Source organism: Chrysemys picta, chromosome 3 (genome assembly GCF_011386835.1).
Source record: "Chrysemys picta bellii isolate R12L10 chromosome 3, ASM1138683v2, whole genome shotgun sequence".
Taxonomy (NCBI): Eukaryota; Metazoa; Chordata; order Testudines; family Emydidae; genus Chrysemys; species Chrysemys picta.
In genome coordinates, this window is record NC_088793.1 from 182,342,992 (window position 1) to 182,364,852 (window position 21,861).

At 43.3% G+C, this 21,861-nt stretch overlaps 1 long non-coding RNA gene across 1 annotated transcript in view; it reads left to right on the forward strand.

The window, feature by feature from the left end:
• Window positions 1–250: 250 nt before the first annotated feature.
• The window catches only part of LOC135982071 (uncharacterized), a 28,178-nt gene continuing 6,567 nt past the window's right edge, over window positions 251–21,861 (forward strand). The window contains exons 1-2 of the long non-coding RNA XR_010599279.1: window positions 251–814; window positions 18,146–18,292. This is a non-coding gene — a long non-coding RNA (uncharacterized LOC135982071). The remainder of the gene's footprint in view (window positions 815–18,145; window positions 18,293–21,861) is intronic.

The window sequence follows — 21,861 nt, forward strand, 5'->3', positions numbered from 1 at the left end:
AATTAGGGACAGAAACACTCAGAAAAGATTTTAAGTTTTAAGAAATTACAGAGGACTCTTTAAAAAAAATCAATTGAGCACCTTTTCAGAAAACATTGATTTTCCAAGGGAATTGATGCAGAATGTGATTAAAAATACGTTTTCTGAGATAAAAACTGAGAAGTGTTTTACTTCAGCTTACCAAAAAAGTGCACTCTTTTCTGTCTGGTGAAGATTGTGTCACTTGTCAACCATGACATTGTAACCCCCAGGAAGGATCACTGCAACAAGCTGCACTGGGACTAATTGAAAGGCCACATGGAAGAGTTAGCTAATGCAAAATGAGCAAGGTGCACTGACAAGCACATGCTACACTTCATAAAAGGATGGCAGATTCTAGGACTTGAGTGGGCCTGACTGTTATAAAAAGGTAGTCAGCTGTGAACCAGCCAAGTGGCAAACAGTGAAGAGGCTAACAGAGGGAGTTTGCCTGGGATCTGTCCAAGAGGAGGTACACTAAGTGCTGCATTAGGGGGCTGTGTTGGTGAGTATCTGAGTGTCTGTTGCAAGGACAGTTTGTCAGTTTATCAGTTTGACCGTGAGCTTGATTGTTTGAAAACTGTGAATTGGGAGTGCTTTGTTCCAGGTGGGCCTTGAGTGTGCCTGACTGTTATAAAAAGGCAGTCAGCTGCAAACCAGCCAAGTGGCAAACAGTGAAGAGGCTAACAGAGGGAGTTTGACTGGGAATTTGCCTGGGGAGGGCCCACTGAGGCTTTCATCTTGCAGCCTTCTCTGAGTAGTTACTGCAACAGCTGAGGAAGCTCTTAGAAGAAAGGTAATATGGCAGCGGGTATCAAGCGGAGTTCCCCAAGGGTCTGTCCTGGGGCTGGTTTTGTTCAATATCTTCATTAATGATCTGGAGGATGGCGTGGACTGCACCCTCAGCAAGTTTGCAGAAGACTTGAGTTGAGTGGTTCTCACATTATTAGTTTACTCTTGCTATATCCAAGTTCAAGCTTGGCCCCATTCCCATTGTGATGGTGCAGTCTATATGGTTTTATAAAAATATGATAATAAGTGAATATAATGTAACTGGGATATGCTTCATGCAAAAGGTCTCTTGTAAGGTATCATTACAAAGCTTATAATCTACTGAGTGGTTTCAGAGTAGCAGCCATGTTAGTCTGTATCCACAAAAAGAACAGGAGTACTTGTGGCACATTAGAGACTAACAAATTTATTTGAGCATAAGTTTTCGTGGGCTACAGCCCACTTCTTCAGATGCATAGAATGGAACATATATTGAGGAGATATATATACACATACAGCGGGCATGAAAAGTTGGGAGTTGTCTTACCAACTCTGAGAGGCCAATTAAGTAAGAGAAAAAACTTTTGAAGTGATAATAAAGATAGCCCAGTACAGACAGTTTGATAAGAAGTGTGAGAATACTTACATGGGGAGATAGATTCAATGTTTGTAATGGCTCAGCCATTCCCAGTCTCTATTCAAGCCTAAGTTGATTGTATCTAGTTTGCATATCAATTCAAGTTCAGCAGTTTCTTGTTGGAGTCTGTTTTTGAAGCTTTTCTGTTGCAAAATTGCCACCCTCAGGTCTGCTATTGAGTGACCAGACAGGTTAAAGTGTTCTCCTACTGGTTTTTGAATGTTATGATTCCTGATATCAGATTTGTGTCCATTTAGTCTTTTGCGTAGAGACTGTCCGCTTTGGCCAATGTACATGGCAGAGGGGCATTGCTGGCACATGATGGCATATATCACATTTGTGGATGTGCAGGTGAACGAGCCCCTGATGGTATGGCTGATGTGATTAGGTCCTATGATGATGTCACTTGAATAGATATGTGGACAGAGTTGGCATCAGGCTTTGTTGCAAGGATAGGTTCCTGGGTCAGTGTTTTTGTTCAGTGGTGTGTGGTTGCTGGTGAGTATTTGCTTCAGGTTGGGGGGTTGTCTGTAAGCGAGGACAGGTCTGTCTCCCAAGATCTGTGAGAGCGAGGGATCATCTTTCAGGATAGGTTGTAGATCTTTGATGCACTGGAGAGGTTTTAGTTGGGGGCTGAAGGTGACAGCTAGTGGTGTTCTGTTATTTTCTTTGTTGGGCCTGTCTTGTAGGAGGTGACTTCTGGGTACTCATCTGGTTCTGTGAATCTGTTTTTTCACTTCAGCTGGTGGGTATTGTAGTTTTAAGAATGCTTGATAGAGATCTTGTAGGTGCTTGTCTCTGTCTGAGTGATTGGAGCAAATGCAGTTATATCTTAGAGCTTGGCTGTAAACAAGTGTGGTGTGTCCTGGATGGAAGCTGGAGGCATATAGGTAAGTATAGCAGTCAGTAGGTTTCTGGTATGGGGTGGTATTTATGTGACCATCGCTTATTAGCACAGTAGTGTCCAGGAAATGGACTGCTTGTGTGGATTGATCTATGCTGAGGTTGATGGTGGGATGGAAATTATTGAAATCATGGTGGAATTCCTCAGGGTTTTTTTTCCATGGGTTCAGATGATGAAGATGTCATCAATGTAGCGGCGCAAGTAGAGTAGGAGTGCTAGGGGATGAGAGCTAAGGAAGCATTGTTCTAAGTCAGCCATAAAAATGTTGGCATACTGTGGGGCCATGCAGGTACCCATAGCAGTGCTGCTGACTTGAAGGTATATATTGTCCCCAAATGTGAAATAGTTGTGGGTGAGGACAAAGTCACAAAGTTCAGCCACTAGGTTAGCTGTGACATTATCGGGGATACTGTTCCTGATAGCTTGTAGTCCATCTTTGTGTGGAATATTGGTGTAGAGGGCTTCTACATCCATAGTGGCCAGGATGGTGTTTTCTGGAAGATCACAGATGGATTGTAGTTTCCTCAGGAAGTCAGTGGTGTCTCGAAGATAGCTGGGAGTGCTGGTAGCGTAGGGTCTGGCTATGTGGACTCTCTCCTCAGACAATACTGATGTTAGGGTGCCAATGCCTGAGATGATGGGGCGTCCAGGATTTCCAGGTTTATGGATCTTGGGTAGCAAATAGAATACCCCTGGTCGGGGTTCTAGGCATATGTCTGTACAGATTTGTTTCTGTGCTTTGTCAGGGAGTCTTTTTAGCAGATGGTGTAGTTTCCTTAGGTAATCCTCAGTGGGATCAGAGGATAATGGCCTGTAGAATGTGGTGTTAGAGAGCTGTCTAGCAGCATCTTAGTCATATTCCAATTTATTCATGATGACGACAGCACCTCGTTTGTCAGCCTTTTTGATTATGATGTCAGAGTTGTTCCTGAGGCTGTAGATGGAGTTGTGTTCTGCATGGCTGAGGTTATGGGGCAAGTGATGTTGCTTTTCCACAATTTCAAATTTACAAAATCTACTAAGTGTGATCATCCTATTTGTATAAATGTACCACTCTTGTATCTAAAACTAGAAATATGAAATATAACTCTGAGGGCCTATTGTAATTATGCAAAGTGTGGGCCATTAATGGTGGTTTGGAATCTTGATGACTCCCATTAACCAGGACCATTGTCTGCAGATGGCTGTGTTTTACCTGTAAGTCTTCCTGTATATGTGTGTGCTGGCAAGTGGGTAATGAAATCTTGCAGTGACATGTGATCATGTCACCTGAACTGGAATCCATCTTTAACCTGGTGCTTTTCCAGTGGGGGGGGGGGACCCAGAGGGACAAAGGGTTCCCGCCTTATGCAAAAGATATATATAAAGGGGTGGAAGAGAACAAGAAGAGAGAGGAGCCATCATGAAGAATCCCGTAGCTATCACCTGAGCTGGAACAAGAGCTGTACCAGGGGAAAGAATTGTGCCCAGAACTGGAAGGTGTCCAGTCTGAGAAAAAACTTACTGAAGCCTCTCTGAGGGTGAGATTATCTGTATTCAGTTTGATTAGACATAGATTTGAGGATTTTATTTTATTTTGCTTGGTGACTTACTTTATTCTGTCTGTTACTACTTGGAACCACTTAAATCCTACTTTCTGTATTTAATAAAATCACTTTTTACTTATTAACTCAGAGTATGTATTAATACCTGGGGGAGCAAACAACTGTGCATATCTCTCTATCAGTGTTATAGAGGGCGAACAATTTATGAGTTTACCCTGTATAAGCTTTATACAGGGTAAAACAGATTTATTTGGGTTTAGACCCCATTGGGAGTTGGGCATCTGAGTGCTACAGACAAGCACACTTCTGTGAGCTGTTTTCAGGTAAACCTGTAGCTTTGGGGCAAGTAATTCAGGCCCTCGGTCTGTGTTGGAGCAGACGGGAGTGTCTGGCTCAGCAAGACAGAGTGCTGGAGTCCTGAGCTGGCAGGGAAAACAGGAATAGAAATAGTCTTGGCACATCGGTTGGCAGCTCCCAAGGGGGTTTCTGTGATCCAACCCGTCAGACCCATTATCCGGGCTCTTGCTGTAATCAGGCACCCCTAGCATTCAACCTCCAAGTTAGGCTTATCTCATCTTAGTCCATTCAAGCTATATAGCTGTGAGTAGGTGGTGGGGTACATGCTCCCTGTACTTAGCTTATGTTCCAGACAGAAACATTCCTATGTAAAACGCATCCAGATCCCATGGTGATAGGAACCTTTTAATACTTCCTCAGTACTAAATGGCAATACAGAATGCCCTTCTTGCTTCTATGTTCACTGGACTGTATGTGCCAGCTTTGTACGGTCTGTCCCTATCTATTTTAAGTATTTAAATAGTTTTTATCCCCCTAGAGATAACACCAAGGGGATGCAAATAGCTGCATGCCCCGACCTGATAAATAGCCTCTGGAACAGCCTCTTGCTGGCTCTGCTTTGTCTCCACAGACCCACCCAAGGCACAGGGCATTCCAGAGTGTGCCAGAGGCAGGTTTGGGGGTGGTCTGGAGCAGTCAGGAGGCAGGGCCAATGAGGTTCTACATCCAGTGCTTCCTTGCCATTGCAAGGCTCATAGGGATATGGCAGCTGCTGGAGGGGGGAGCAAATTAGATCAGCCCTCAAACTGCACCAATGTGCTCTAAGGACTGCAGCTCGTGGGGAGGCACAGACCCTCCCCTCTCAGCCCCTGTGCCACGCTCTGCACTAGCCAAGGGATTAATTCTACCCTAGACTGTAAACCCTATCTGATTGTCTCTTCTATCTGCTTCCATTATGTCTCCTTCTACTGTACTTCCCTCCACACCACTGTGTTGTAATGGCTTTTCACTCTGTACCAGCCTCTGTCGAACACCCATAGTAATATCAGTTCTCATTGCTGCTTGGCAGGTGGCATCTTTTCACATGTTCCAATCCCATGCATCCAATGTGGTCACAACTGAGACACTCATTAGTTGCTGAAGAAGCTTTTAAGGAGGCCATGTTCTATTTTTTCACATTCAGGTGTTGTTTACTGCACAGTCGCACATTGCCTACAGAACATTTTCCATTCATTTAATATATTTGCTGCTGATCCTCAGGTCCAGAGTCCGCACTGCTGCATTCTATGAATAGTCCAATTAAAAAAATGAATTTGCCACCTAGACAGCACCTTTGTTCTGTGCTTCTCAATACCTCAGACAACCCTGTGAGCAAGGGTTTGTGAGCAAGCATCATTATCCTCTGAATGTCAAAACTGGCCCCTAATTTTAGGTGTCATGATTTTGGGGTGCAAAAATGTAAACAGTGAGGGCCTGACTTTCAGAAGCTCTTATTGACTTGTACAGGAGCTGTTGCTTCTCTGGAACTCAGGCTTTAAGTTGGGCACCCAGAAGTTCTTTACACTAGAGAATGGACCTGTTGCAATTGAACCAGAAACACTGCAGGGATGTGAGTTCTAATGGTGCTTGTCTGCCTCAGCCATGTCCACACTAGCACTTGATTGCATCTTGTGTTTGCTCTGCCCTCTGACTACAGGTCCTAACACAGCTCCCTGCAACAAGCATTTATGGGATATTTCTGAAGGCTTTCAGGGAGGCCAGAGAGATTGTGGGAGAAGAGGTCAAACTCTCTCACAATTCTATGGTGCACTCTAATAGGACCCTAGGAACAAGCACCATGCCCAGTTCTATTTTCAAAATGGAGGTCAGGATGAATGCTCAGCTGTCATTCAGGAAGAAAGGATAGTCTAGAGCTTTAAAAAAGGAGAGAGATGGTGGAAGGTATTCCAATAGTATCTGCAGAAGCCAGAGCCTGAGACCAGCAGATAAAGGATTTATTGATGCAAGGGTCATTCCCCTTCATGGACTGACTGATTCTGATTCAGGATTAGTGTCATGAGGTGGAGCAACACTTTTGGGTCCAAAACATGACCACAGAGTGTTGGAGGTCAAGTTGATCTTAAAATCTGAGATCACCGGTAGTAGCTGCATCACTTTAGAATGGGGATGGAACCTCTTCTGTACCTTTTTGGTGAGCTTGCCCTGGCATTGCAACACCAGACCATGAGGCTGAGAGAATTGATCAGTGTGGAAAAATCTTGAGTGTCCACAGGTCTGCCTCTCCCCAGCCGGTAGCATGCTTCCTCTGAGATATGCTTGCTATGAATGGAGATCAGTACGGAAGATGCTAATGCAGGCAAAATAGCACACATATGAGCTCCACAGTTTGTTCATCACTATTTATGCAAGTAAGTGGTTTCCACCAAACTTGAGTGCAGATGGCAGATCACACCAGTCACCTAGGCAGTGACTATGCCCTGTGGGGTGGTCCTGAAATGACTATTTACACTGTTGGGGCACTTAAGCCAGTGCTTTCTAGCCACACCAGTCCTACACCAATGAAAGCTGGAATGTTGGAGGTTCAAATGGTACTTAGTCTTATTCAAAGTCTAATCTAAACATTGGTGTGATCACCCGGTCCCCATTGGAAGCATTCATGTGTGAGGACACATGGCATGTTACCAGTATGTCAAATGTGGTAAGCATGACCAATTTCTCTAAAGCAGACAAGACCCAAATGTGTCAAACTGGACACCAAAGTCTGAACTACCCAAAATTAGAGAGAACTTTTGAAAATTTAAATATAGATAATTTACTCAAGGGCATATAAGAAGAGTGTGGTAGAGTCAGTCCTAGAACCCAGATGTCCTAATGTCCAGTCCTGTGTCTTGCCACAGTACCAAGTACTGTAGAGCCAGCAGCATTAGCACAGCTTGCTGCCAGGGTTACCTGGAACATTCAGCAATAGTGAAGTTAATAAATTGCTTTAGTAAGCAGATTTTTTCCATAATCCTGCTTTGTTAAATATCTATTTCTGCTGCAGCATTTTATACTGTTTATAATATTGCTGTAGTAACAGGATGACTCTGTTACTTAGTCTCCCTAAAATATTTTTGTTCCTGCAGATCTGTGCATTTTTAGGCTAATTTTTGGTGATTATTTTTCTGATAGCTAGAATTAAAGAGAGACAGAGAGAGAGGAAAATCAAAGCCTCCTACTGATAAAGGGTCTTACCTCATCATGGATATTCCCAAATAGTTTTTGTGCATCTCAGATTCTGAAACCTTAACTTCAAGTTCCACAATGAGACTGGATCTCATCTCTGATGCTACTACTTCAGGGAAGGGAGATAGGGAGGCCCATCCTTCAGACAAAGTGATAAGTAGAGGCGCCTTTGACAACCATCCATGTGGAGGATTAGGTGCCATACACAAAGTCTGTTTAAACTAGGCAAAGACACCAGTCTGTGACACACCTGACACCCCCATCCCCAGTACTAAGCAGTGGTGTGATTCCTTCTGACCTGACAAACTAAACAGGTTTAGGCTAGGTTAGTAGTTGAATGGAGCATCTCAAGAAAGCCATGACTGCCAAGGGTCACACAGCTTACAGGGCATTGATGCACCTAGCAGCCCTCTCACACCTGCCTGCCTCCCCACTGGGATCGTCCATGTCCATCAGAACAGTAGGCAGGCCCCAGGGATGCCTCTGACGTTCACCTTCCCCACTGCCAGCAGCAAAGCAGGGGGAACGCTGAGGCAGTAGAACCAACAGCAGCAGTGACAGAAGGTGAGGAGAGAGCACTAGCCTCAGCTGTCCTAGAAACCCTCCAATCCTGCTGCTCTACCCAGCCAGCTCCCACCCAGCAGCACTCCCCCACCAACCCCTATGTGACAGGTTCCCCCATCACAACTATTCCCAACCCCAGCTGGTCACAGAGAACCACCCCACTTAGCTGCTGTAAACACACAGCACAAACCACTATTCTCCTCACACACAAACACATAGCTGCCCTAGGAACTCTCTCCAGGCACTGCACTACCAACCCTACCCACCCAACAGTCCAAGACCCCTGTTTCACCATTAGCTCCCTGTGATAAATGGAATGGGGGGGTAGCTCCCTTTTATGGACACCCAGTAGCTATAAAATCCCTCTTAGTAGCTGTTTTCTAATTACTCTACCTGTAAAGGGTTAAACAGTCTCAATGATATGCACACGTAAAAGGAAGTGAGTGGGCACCTGGCCAAAAGAGCCAATGGGAACGCTAGAACTTTTTTAAAATTGAAAGACTCCCCTTTTGTCTGTCTGTGGTTGTTCTCCCAGGGAGAGGAGACAGGGGCAGCAGCTATGCTGTGAGAAGCTTGGGCCAGGTATGAAAAAAAACATCAGTATCATACCTAGAACCTACTCATTTAAAACCCCTGATATGTAACTGGTTTCAGAGTGGTAGCCGTGTTAGTCTGTATCAGCAAAAACAACAAGGAGTCCTTGTGGCACATTAGAGACTAACAAATTTATTTGGGCATAAGCTTTTGTGGGCTAAAACCCACTTCATCAGATGCATGGAGTGAAAAATACAGTAAGCAGTATATATATATTACAGCACACGAAAAGATGGGAGTTGCCTTGCCAAGTAGAGTGTCATTGAATTTGGCCTCATTAGCACTGACCCCCCCCCCCACTTGGTAAGGCAATTCCCATCTTTTCATATACTGTAATATATATACTGCTTACTGTATTTTTCACCCCATGTATCTGATGAAGTGGGTTTTAGCCCACGAAAGCTCGTGCCCAAATAAATTTGTTAGTATCTAGGGTGCCACAAGGACTCCTCATTGGGTTTTTTTTTCTTTCCCCCCCCCAGATATGTAAGTAGATCAGGAAATGTCTAGGAAGACGCAATTAGGTTTCTTTTATTTCATTATGGCTTGTGGATTCCTCTCTGCTAGCCCCAGGTGCTTTTGTTTTGCTTGTAACCTTTAAGCTGGCCCTCAAGAAAGCTATTCTTGGTGCTTAATCCTTGTAGTTGCTCTATTAAAATCTAGCACTAGCCTGAGTTCCCAGATGCATTTTCTTTCTCTTTTTTTATTAATAAAATTTACCTTTTTAGAACATAATTGGATTTTTGTGTCCTAAGAGGTTTGTGCATGTTTAATTAGCTGGTGGCAACAGCTGATTTCCTTTTTTTTTTTTTTTTTTTTATTTTTTTTCTTTTTCATCTCTTCCCCAGAGGGGGATGAAAGGGCTTGAGGGTACCCCACAGGAAGGAATTTCCAAGTGTGCCTTCCTGGCCTCTCAAAGGGGTTCTGCACTTGGGTGGTGGCAGCATCTACCAATCCAAGGTCCGAAAAAAGCTGTAACCTTGCGAGTTTAATACAAGCCTGGAGTGGCCAGTATTAATTTTTGGAATCCTTTCAGGCCCCCACCTTCTGCACTCAAAGTGCCAGAATGGGGAATTAGCCTTGACAATCCATTATTCTTGGCATCCCCACTCAACCAGCAGCCCCTACTCTGTCCCTGGCATCCCCATTCTCCCACCATCAACCCCTGGGTGGCTTGCTCATGTCCCTGAGAAAGATAACACATGGACTACATAAGAACATCAGAACATAAGAATGGCCACACTGGATCAGACCAAAGGTTCATCCAGCCTAGTATCCTGTCTGCCAACAGTGGCCAATGCCAGGTGCCCCTGAGGGAGTGAACCTAACAGGTAATGATCAAGTGATCTCTCTCCTGCCATCCATCTCCACCCTCTGACAAACAGGCTAGGGACACCATTCCTTACCCATCCTGGCTAATAGCCATTAATGAATTTAATCTCCATGAATTTATCTAGTTCTCTCTTCTTTTAAACCCTGTTCTAGTCCTAGCCTTCACAACCTCCTCAGGCAAAGAGTTCCACAGGTTGACTGTGTACTGTGTGAAGAAGAACGTCCTTTTATTTGGCAGTTATGAGAAAGTAGAGGCACTCCTTCCTCTCCTCCATACTGAAGGAATGCCCCATTGCTGTTTTAAGTCCTGCCTTTCAGAAAACACAAGACTAGGATCCTGACTGCTCAGGGTCATCCTAAGGGCAAAGTGGCCAAATTACAAGATGTATAATTATGTTTTACTTCCCTAAAGTTCTCACCATTATTTCAACTAGATCTGTTACTCTTTTGCTACCTCCCTAACTCTAAGCTCTTGCAAAGTGTTACATTGTTTCACTCCAGCCATCTTTCACTCCAGCAATGGCAGCATTTCAGTAGTGGAGGGAGTGATCCCTAAATATCTCAGCATGAACAAGAGTGTTCACTAGTTTCCAGCGGAGAGAGAACTATTCAGGAATGTCTCAGTCTGCTCTTTCTTTGGAAATAATTAATTAGCAAACATTTTTTTGTTTTATAACTGTCCTATGTTAATTCTAGTCTTGAGTTTCTTGCCAGGTCTAAATGGCTTCTAGTTACTCCCCAGGCAATTAAAGATCCTGTAGGTCGGAAATAATTCTAGTGCCCAATCTAGTGTCTCCTTTCCCAACAGGCACATATGCTGCTATCAATGAGTTGCAGGGGTTGTGAACCTCAGCTGGTCAAGAGGAGGAGAGGATCTTATCCTATAGGGACTTTTAAAATCTTTTTTAAAATATTTGTTGTTTTAAATACTGGGGTAATTTTGAAAACAATGACTCAAAAAAGGTCACATGAAATTTCTCTGCAACTTTCAAATGAAACAGTAGCAAGTTCAAGAAATCCATTTTTTCAAGAAGCATAAAACTCACCCCAGTGCAGAAGGCTTTTGAAGACCTCAATGCAACACTTAAACCCCACTTTTCTTAAGTGAAGTTAATGTAGTGCATAGGAACTGTGATGTTCTGCACTGGAGGTAAAAGTCAGAGAACTAGCACAAGCCCTATGCACCATTTAATTTTCACTAAAGGTCTTGAAAATAGGGCATAAGTGATGCACAAGCTATATGTTGACTCTGTGCACAAGTGTGAATATCTCCAAAAGTAAATACCTATGGCCTATTAATAATTGTTCAAAGAAACCAAGCACTCCCCGCTTGCCTCCTCTACAAGGTGGAATATAAAGTGGATAGAAAGCTGGCTAGGTTGTCAGGCTCAACACGTAATGATCACCGGCTCAATGTCTTGTTGGCAGTTTAGTACCGAAGGTATCAAGCGTAGTACCCCAGGGGTCAGTCCTGGGGCCGGTTTTGTTCAACATCTTTATTAATGATCTGAATGATGGAATAATTTGCACCCTCAGCAAATTCGCAGATTACACTAAACTGGGAGGAGTGGTAGATATGCTGGAGGGTAGGGGTAGGATACAGAGGGACCTAGACAAATTGAAGGATTGTGCTAAAAGAAATCTGAGGTTCAACAAGGACAAGTGCAGAGTCCTGCATTTAGGATGGAAGAATGCTACAGGCTGGGGACTGACTGGCTAAGCAGCAGTTCTGCAGAAAAGGACCTAGGGATTACAGTGGATGAGAAGCTGGATATGAATCAACACTGTGCCCTTGTTGCCAGGAAGGCTAATGGCACATTGGTCTGCATTAGTAAGAGCATTGCTGGCAGATCGAGGGAAGTGATTATTCTCCTCTATTCGGCACTGGTGAGGCCACATCTGGAGTATTGCATCCAGTTTTGCCCCCCCCCCCCCCACTACAGAAAGGATATGGACAAATTGGAGAAAGTCCAGCGGAGGGCAACGAAAATGATGAGGGGGCTGGAGCACATGACTTACAAAGAGGCTGAGGTAACTGGGCTTGTTTAGTCTGCAGAAGAGAAGAGTAAGGGGGGATTTGATAGCAGCCTTCAACTACCTGAAGGGGCCAGCTGTTCTTAGTGGTGGCAGATAACAGAACATGTAGCAGTGGTCTCAAGTTGCAGTGGGGGAGGTTTAGGTTGGATATTAGGAAACACTATTTCACTAGGAGGATGGTGATGCACTGGACTGGGTTACCAAGGGAGGTGGTGGAATCTCCATCCTTAGAGGTTTTTAAGGCCCAGCTTGACAAAGCCCTGGATGGGATGATTTAGTTTGTGTTGGTCCTGCTTTGAGCAGGGGGTTGGACTAGATGACCTCCTGGGGTCTTTTCCAACCCAGGGATCCTAGCTGAAGGTATCCGGCCACACTGCTGTAAGCATGTGCTAAGAGAAACCCTTTTGCTTGAAGTTTACTTAGTTTGTTAAATTAGGTATTAACTTGCATTTTACCTTTTATTTCTTTGTAACCAATCTAATTTTTCTGCCTCATTACTTTTAATCACTTAAAATCTATCTTCCTGTAGTTAATAAACTTTTTTTATTGTTTTATCTAAACCAGTGTGTGTTTGGATTGAAGTGTTTGGGAAACTTCATTTGGGTTTAACAAGATTCATGCATATCATTTTCTATTAATAAAATGATTAACTTTCTATGAGCTTGTAGTGTCCAGAAGGAAAAAGCTGGGCAGTACAAGACACACATTTCTGGGGACAAGTCTGGGACTGGGAATTTGCTGGTGTCACTCAAATATAATTCATGAATAGATGGCTAAGAGAACTCATATAATTCAACTGGGAGTAATTTACATACTAGAGGCTGTGTGTGAGCAGGCCAGGAGTGGTAGCTCTCATAGAGAAGCAGTGTAAAAGGTATCCCAAGCTGTAGAATTGAGGAGACACAGCTTTTCAGCAGTTGAGATTATATCCTGGGGAATGTCACACCTTGTCAAGGCTGGATCCCCACTTTGAACTTTAGGGTACAAATGTAGGGGCCTGCATGGAAAAACTTCTAAGCTTAACTACCAGCTTAGCTCTGGTTCGGCTGCCACCATTTCAATAGATTCCCTCCCTGGGAAGCCTTGAAAAACCTTCACCAAATCCCTGGTGAAAACAAATCCAAACCCCTTGGATCTTAAAACAAGGGGAAATTAACCATCCCCCCTCCTTCCTCCCACCAACTCCTGGTAAATCAAGATCCAAACCCCTTGGATCTTAAAACAAGGGGAAATTAACCATCCCCCCTCCTTCCTCCCACCAACTCCTGGTAAATCAAGATCCAAAACCCTTGGATCTTAAAACAAGGAAAAATCAATCAGGTTCTTAAAAAGAAGGTTTTTAATTAAAGAAAAAGGTAAAAATCATCTCTGTAAAATCAGTATGGAAATTAACCTTACAGGGTAATCAAACTTAGAGCTCAGAGGACTCCCCTCTAGTCTCAGGTTCAAAGTACAGCAAACAAAGATAAACACTCTAGTAAAAGGTACATTTACAAGTTGAGAAAAACAAAGGAAAACTAACACGCCTTGCCTGGCTATTTACTTACAAGTTGAAATAGGAGAGACTTGTTTAGAAAGATGTGGAGAACCTGGATTGATGTCTGGTCCCTCTCAGTCCCGAGAGCGAACACACTCCCAAACAAAGAACACAAACAACAGCCTTCCCCCACCCAATATTTGAAAGTATCTTGTCCCCTTATTGGTCCTTTAGGTCAGATGCCAGCCAGGTTACCTGAGCTTCTTAACCCTTTACAGGGAAAAGGATTTTGGAGTCTCTGGCCAGGAGGGGTTTTATAGTACTGTACACAGGACAGCTATTACCCTTCCCTTTATAGTTATGACACACCTACTCACTAAATTGGGGGCATATCCACCTCTTATTGAAGTCAGAGTATTTCCATGGACTTCAGTGGGAGATGGATCAGATCTTTGTTGTACAAAAGCTACACTACTAGCACACCATTAGTGACCTCCCCAGCATAGAACAGACAGAGCTGAAAGCCCCAATTAAAAGCCAGCCAGAAACTATGAATCCTTACATTGCCCTGCAGCCTGCCAAACTAGATAGAGCAATAAAAACATGGGCAAGAGAACAGAAGGTTAGAATCCACTGTTCCATTTTCTAACCTTTCTAAGTAAACACATTTTGTTTAAATCAGAGGTACAGGCAGGTTACTGGCTAATTTGATGGAAAAGGAGGCATCCCAGAGAGAGTTCATAGCCAATAGAGAGGCCAAACTGAAGATGAGGTTCCTAGAATGGAGTTGTTGTATTGTCATAACTGGAAAAATCTAACCTATTTTAATCAAGGCAAATATATACATTTTGCCTAAAAGCAAAGCAAAAATTCTTTTTCTTATAGATAGTGGGATTTGCACAAATGTCTTGTCATCATTCAGAACACAGTACTGTTTTTAACAATTTTTGTAAGTGATGTCATTGAATGTTTAACTCCTTGAGTTTGGGGATGCTTTTTGCAACTTTCTATGAGGGGAGTAAAGGGAACACATACCTTCCCATCTCTGATGAGAAAAATGACCAGGAACTGGAAGAAGCAGCCATTGTACAGTAGATCCTTATTAAAATGTTGTAGCTATTAAAAATGTATATGTTAGTGGGTGAATGGGGGTTGTTTACAGATGTGTTTGTAGACTAAAATCTCATGTCTGGTCTCCAAACCTCAGTGTTATCAATGGTGTGTATCTTGGCAAATCAGCTCCTGAACTTGTGCATATAAATGTACTAAAGGATTTCCCAAGGTATCCAGCAACACGTTCTATATATTGGAAAACAGGACGAAGCCATTAGCGTATTTACATAAGAACGGCCGTACTGGGTCAGACCAAAGGTCCATCTAGCCCAGTATCCTGTCTACTGACAGTGACCAATGCCAGGTGTCCCAGAGGGAGTGAACCTAACAGGTAATGATCAAGTGATCTCTCTTCTGCCATCCATCTCCACCCTCTGACAAACAGAGGCTAGGGACACCATTCCTTACCCATCCTGGCTAATAGCCATTAATGGACTTAACCTCCATGAATTTATCCAGTTCTCTTTTAAACGCTGTTATAGTCCTAGCCTTCACAACCTCCTCAGGCAAGGAGTTCCACAGGTTGACTGTGCGCTGTTTGAAGAAGAACTTCCTTGTATTTGTTTTAAACCTGCTGCCTATTAATTTCATTTGGTGACCCCTAGTTCTTGTATTATGGGAATAAGTAAATAACTTTTCCTTATCTACTTTCTCCACATCACTCATGATTTTATATACCTCTATCATATCCCCCCTTAGTCTCCTCTTTTCCAAGCTGAAAAGTCCTAGCCTCTTTAATCTCTCCTCATGTGGGACCCGTTCCAAACCCCTAATCATTTTAGTTGCCCGTCTCTGAACCTTTCCTAGTGCCAGTATATCTTTTTTGAGATGAGGAGACCACATCTGTATGCAGTATTCAAGATGTGGGCATACCATCGATTTATATAAGGGCAATAATATATTCTCCTTCTTATTCTCTATCCCCTTTTTAATGATTCCTAACATCCTGTTTGCTTTTTTGACCGCCTTTGCACATGCCGTGGATGTCTTCAGAGAACTATCCATGATGACTCCAAGATCTTTTTCCTGATTCGTTGTTGCTAAATTAGCCCCCATCATATTGTATGTATAGTTGGGGTTATTTTTTCCAATGTGCATTACTTTACATTTATCCACATTAAATTTCATTTGCCATTTTGTTGCCCAATCACTTAGTTTTGTGAGATCTTTTTGAAGTTCTTCACTGTCTGCTTTGGTCTTAACTATCTTGAGCAGTTTTGTATCATCTGCAAACTTTGCCACCTCACTTTTTATCCCTTTCTCCAGATCATTTATGAATAAGTTGAATAGGATTGGTCTAGACTGACCCTTGGGAACACCACTAGTTACCTCTCTCCATTCTGAGAATTTGCCATTAATTCCTACCCTTTGTTCCCTGTCTTTTAACCAGTTCTCAGTCCATGAAAGGACCTTCCCTTTTATCCCATGACAACTTACATTGGTCTTCTCCATACAAAGTATGAGAGTAAGCTACAGTCAATGGCATGTGAAATAACTGGGCCTGCAATCTGCCCTCTGCTGTGTGGTACATAGGGAGTAAAACCAGGGAATGCCTGGAAAGAGTTCAAAGGACTGCAAGGAGGAGAGAAGCCAGAAGGCTGAATATTTCCTCCAACACTACGTAGCCTCCTCTGTCTTTCTGCAAAACATCTACATGGATATTAAGGGGATGTGGCCAGGAAGCAAAGATGAGGCCAGGGATTCCTGCCATGTGGCTTGTTCTCCACACCTTTACTATTGTGTGTTAAGTGCTGAGACACAAAAAATAAAGATAGCACTTGAACAGCACTGGGTACACTGTGTTATGGGGAGATGAACTAGATGACCGCTTGAGGTCCCTTCCACCCCTACAGTTCTATTATTCTATCATTAGAAGTCTCCCAGAAAGTAGCTAGTAGCCAAAGCTAATATAAGCAGGAGTCCACTATGCTGCTGCTCAAAGTTCTTGAATGAGAGACCATCTGGACATTTGGCCTAGAATCTGAGGGACTGAGTCAGAGTTTCCCACAGAAACCTGACCTCTGTAGCATTTGCAGGCTCTGTCCTCCATGCATTCCTGCCTGTTCTGTACATTGTATGTATGTGTGTAGTAGGGGAAGAATCTTAAGAGCTAAAAGCAACATAGTTTTTTATTCCATTTATTTATTATTGTGCAGAGGAGGAACAAAGGGGCCTTGATTGCTGGAGAATTATGTCTAAGGTTTTAAAGTCATCTAGTTAGTACAGGTTTCAGAGTGGTAGCCGTGTTAGTCTGTAACAGCAAAAACTAACTTTTTGCTAGTTAGTACAGATACTTCACACATTTTTTGACCTCCTTTTTCATATAGTCCATCACACTCTCCACTTTCAGAACCAATTTCTCTCCACCTCCTTTGTCTGTACTTCCTCTCAATATTTTCTCTCTCATACCCCTCACTCCACCAACCTTTACACATCAACCTTTCCATTTCCTTTTGTCCCCATTTCAGGTCCAATCTCTTCCTGATACATTTGGCTTCAGGGCCCTCCTCTGACCCCAGTGCACAATTTTTCTCCTTTCTGACCTTCTATATCTTTTAGAACTGACTGAAATTTTTTCAAGTGAAAAACTTTTCATTGAAGTATGATCTTTTTTTCAAAAACATTTTTATGAAAAACTTGACTTTTCCCCAATTTTTTGGTTTTGTGAAATTTTTTTGCAAGATTTTTGTCAATATTTTTATCCAAAATTACCTTGAAGTTGTTATGAAACGGTTAGACATTTTTCAGTTACCACAAACTGGCTTTTTTTGGCAAGTGAGATATTTTGATAACCATTTTAATAATGAGAACAATCATTACATTTTCATGTACCTCAAAATCTGCCAAGAAATGAGCCTTGAGAAATGGGAACAAAATTTCCAAATATTTCATGGAATGTTTTTTTTTTTTTTTCATTTCCTGAGCAGCTCTGCTCTCTCTCCCTTTCTTATCCCTCACTTTCCTACCACTCTCATTTTTCCACTACTGTGGTGACTTTTAGACACTCACCTTTGAGGAGTGGTGCCAACTTTGAGACACTTCAGTTCTGAAAGCAAACACTGAGCTAATGGCGTTCAAATAGGTACAATAATGAGAGTGCAGGAAGGTTTGTTGGGAGGGATGCCTCACCAGGAGCCCGTTCACAGTTCCATTCAGAAGTAAAGAGATGGACACATGGAGAAACTCAATCCTGAAGATTAGAATGAAGACCAAAATGGAGACACATCTGCCTAACACAGAGAAACCCCACAGGGTTTAGACTCCTGTTTGGAAGGGACTTTTGTAACCAAAGAATATGGTTCCTCCAGAAGAGTTCATAGGCTCATGGAGATTAAGTCCAGTCCAGTTACTGTAATTATAAGTTATTATTGAAACTGTTAATTACATTATGGGAATTTACCAATTTTAACAAAGACCAATATCTGTGTACCATAATCTTCTAAGTTTTATGATCATGTTCAGAAAGAAGCACCACCAGGCAATATACTTCCCTGAATTCAGTATCACCGGATTGATAAGTAGGGTATCTCAGAACACTATAGAAAGGAATCTTATAAATTGTTAGTTTATCCCTTCTTCTCTGAGAGGTTCCAAAAATGGTATTAAGTATTTTTCCTCCTCTGCCCTTGCAGTATTCTGTCCTGTGATTCAGTGATGGATTAACTCGTTCTTTCGCTAAGAACGGAGAGAGGGAAGAGCATCTTCGCAGGCAGGCTGGCTAACCTACTGAGGAGGGCTTTAAACTAGGTTCACCGAGGGAAGGAGACCAAAGCCCTGAGGTAAGTGGGGAAATGGGATACTGGGAAGAAGCATGAGTAGAAAAGGGCAAGAGGTGAGGACTCCTGTCTCATACTGAGAAAGCAGGACGATCAGTGAGTTATCTTAAGTGCCTATACACAATGCAAGAAGCCTGGTAAACAAGCAGGGAGAACTGGAAGTCCTGGCACAGTCAAGGAACTATGATGTGATTCGAATAACAGAGACTTGGTGGGATAACTCACATGACTGGAGTACTGTCATGGATAGATATAAACTGTTCAGGAAGGACAGGCAGGGCAGAAAAGGTGGGGGAGTTGCATTGTATGTAAAAGAGGAGTATGACTGCTCAGAGCTCCGGTATGAAACTGCAGAAAAACCTAAGAATCTCTGTATTAACTTTAGAAGTGTGAGCAACAAGGGTGATGTCGTGGTGGGAGTGTGCTATAGACCACCAGACCAGGGGGATGAGGGGGACGAGACTTTCTTCCAGCAACTAGCAGAAGTTACTAGATCACAGGCCCCGGTTCTCATGGGAGACTTCAATCACCCTGATATCTGCTGGGAGAGCAATACAGCAGTGAATAGACAATCCAGGAAGTTTTTGGAAAGTGTAGGGGACAATGTCCTGGTGCAAGTGCTGGAGGAACCAACTAGGGGCAGAGCTCTTCTAGACCTACTGATCACAAACCGGGAAGAATTAGTAGGGGAAGCAAAAGTGGATGGGAACCTGGGCGAAAGTTATCATGAGATGGTCAAGGTCAGGATCCTGACAAAAGGAAGAAAGGAGAGCAGCAGAATATGAACCGTGGACTTCAGAAAAGCAAACTTTAATTCCCTCAGGGAACTGATGGGCAGGATCCCCTGGGAGAATAACATGAGGGGGAAAGGAGTCCAGGAGAGGTGGATGTATTTTAAAGAAACCTTATTGAGGTTGCAGGAAAAAAACATCCCGATGTGTAGAAAGAATAGTAAATATGGCAGGCGACCAGCTTGGCTTAACAGTGAAATCCTTGCTGATCTTAAACGCAAAAAAGAAACTTACAAGAAGTGAAAGATTGGACAAATGACCAGGAAGGAGTATAAAAATGTTGCTCAGGCATGCAGGAGTGAAATCAGGAAGGCCAAATCACGCTTGGTGTTGCAGCTAGCAAAAGATGTTAAGAGTAACAAGAAGGGTTTCTTCAGGTATGTTAGCAACAAGAAGAAAGTCAAGAAAAGTGTGGGCCCCTTACTGAATGAGGGAGGCAATCTAGTGTCCAAGGATGTGGAAAAAGCTAATGTACTCAATGCTTTTTTTGCCTCTGTCTTCACAAACAAGGTCAGCTCCCAGACTGCTGCACTGGGCAGTACAGCATGGGGAGGAGGTGACCAGCCCTCTATGGAGAAACAAGTGGTCGGGACTATTTAAAAAAACTGGATAAGCACAAGTCCATGGGGCCAGAAGCGCTGCATCCGAGGGTGTTAAAGGAGTTGGCGGATGTGATTGCAGAGCCATTGGCCATTATCTTTGAAAACTCATGGCGATCGGGGGAGGTCCCAGATGACTAGAAAAAGACTAATATAGTGCCCATCTTTAAAAAAGGGAAGGAGGATCCGGGGAACAATCAGCCTCACCTCAGTCCCTGGAAAAATCATGGAGCAGGTCCTCAAGGAATCAATTCTGAAGCTCTTAGAGGAGAAGAAAGTGATCAGGAACAGTCAGCATGTATTCACCAAGGGCAAGTCATGCCTGACTAACCTAATTGCCTTCTATGTCGAGATAACTGGGTCTGTGGATGAGGGGAAAGCAGTGGATGTGTTATTCCTTGACTTTAGCAAAGCTTTTGATACTGTCTCCCACAGTATTCTTGTCAGCAAGTTAAAGAAGTATGGGCTGGATGAATGGACTATGAGGTGGATAGAAAGCTGGCTAGATCATCGGGCTCAACGGGTATGATCAACGACTCCATGTCTAGTTGGCATCGGGTTTCAAGTGGAGTGCCCCCAGGGTCGGTCCTGGGGCTGGTTTTGTTCAATATCTTCCTTAATGATCTGGAGGATGGCATGGACTGCACTCTCAGTAAGTTTGCAGATGACACCAATCTGGGAGGAGTGGTAGATACGCTGGAGGGTAGGGATAGGATGCAGAAGGACCTAAACAAATTAGAGGATTGGGCCAAAAGAAATCTGAGGTTCAACAAGAACAAGTGCAGAGTCCTGCACTTAGGGCGGAAGAATCCCATGCACTGTTACAGACTAAGGAGCGAATGGCTAGGAAACAGTTTTGCAGAAAAGGACCTAGGAGTTACAGTGGACAAGAAGCTGGATATGAGTCAACAGTGTGCCCTTGTTGCCAAGAAGGCTAATCGCATTTTAGGCTGTCTAAGTAGGGGCATTGCCAGCAGATCGAGGGACGTGATCATTCCCCTCTATTCGACATTGGTGAGGCCTCATCTGGAGTACTGTGTCCAGTTTTGGGCCCCACTCTACAAGAAGGATGTGGAAAAATTGGAAAGAGTCCAGCGGAGGGCAACAAAAGTGATTAGGGGGCTGGAGCACATGACCTATGAGGAGAGGCTGAGGGAACTGGGCTTGTTTAGTCTGCAGAAGAGAAGAATGAGGGGGGATTTGATAGCTGCTTTCAACTACCTGAAAGGGGGTTCCAAAGAGGATACATCTAGACTGTTCTTAGTGGTAGCAGATGACAGAAGAAGGAGTAATGGTCTCAAGTTGCAGTGGGGGAGGTTTAGGTTGGATATTAGGAAAAACTTTTTCACTAGGAGGGTGGTGAAGCACTGCAATGGGTTACCGAGGGAGGTGGTGGAATCTCCTTCCTTAGAGGTTTTTAAAGTCAGGCTTGACAAAGCCTTGGCTGGGATGATTTAGTTGGGAATTGGTCCTGCTTTGAGCAGGGGGTTGGACTAGATGACCTCCTGAGGTTCCTTCCAACCCTGATATTCTATGATGATTCGCCCTTGACTGAGACTAAAAATACTGTCATCTCTCCACTCCACTCTGCTCCTCTTCAGGGTGGGAATTAAAACAAACACACCCTAGCCCTTGCATCTGTACTTTTTTTCCTGTACATAACAAAATAATGGTAAGATATTTGTGTGATACACAAAATGCAAAATAATAATCCGCATGTATCCGTTGTATTTGCTTTACATCTATAAAGTCTGGCACATTTCAGGGTGCAACATAAAATGCATTTGTTTGGTCCAAACTCTTAACAGACCTCTGGGCAATTTTAGGGACAAGATATACAGGTATTTCTACATAGAAGTCTCAGTTCTGCACTCAGATTCTTGGGCCCAGTGGCCCCATAAGTGAAAGAGCTCCTGAGCTCCTGCCTTGAGGATCCATGTAAAGAAAAGCCAGTGGGAAAAGCAAATATGCAGGACCTTAGAGTTTTTGTCCCACTGGGAATTGCTCTCATGTGTCTGAGGGACAAAGATCTCTTTTGACCTCCATTTTCTGAATGATATTTTTGTTCTTTAAACAGAAGGTGTCCAAGTGCTCAGGTGATGGTTGCCATTTATAAATCAATTAAAATGATAGTTATTTTGAATTAACAGTTTCTATATTGACTTCCTCTTCTATACTGACC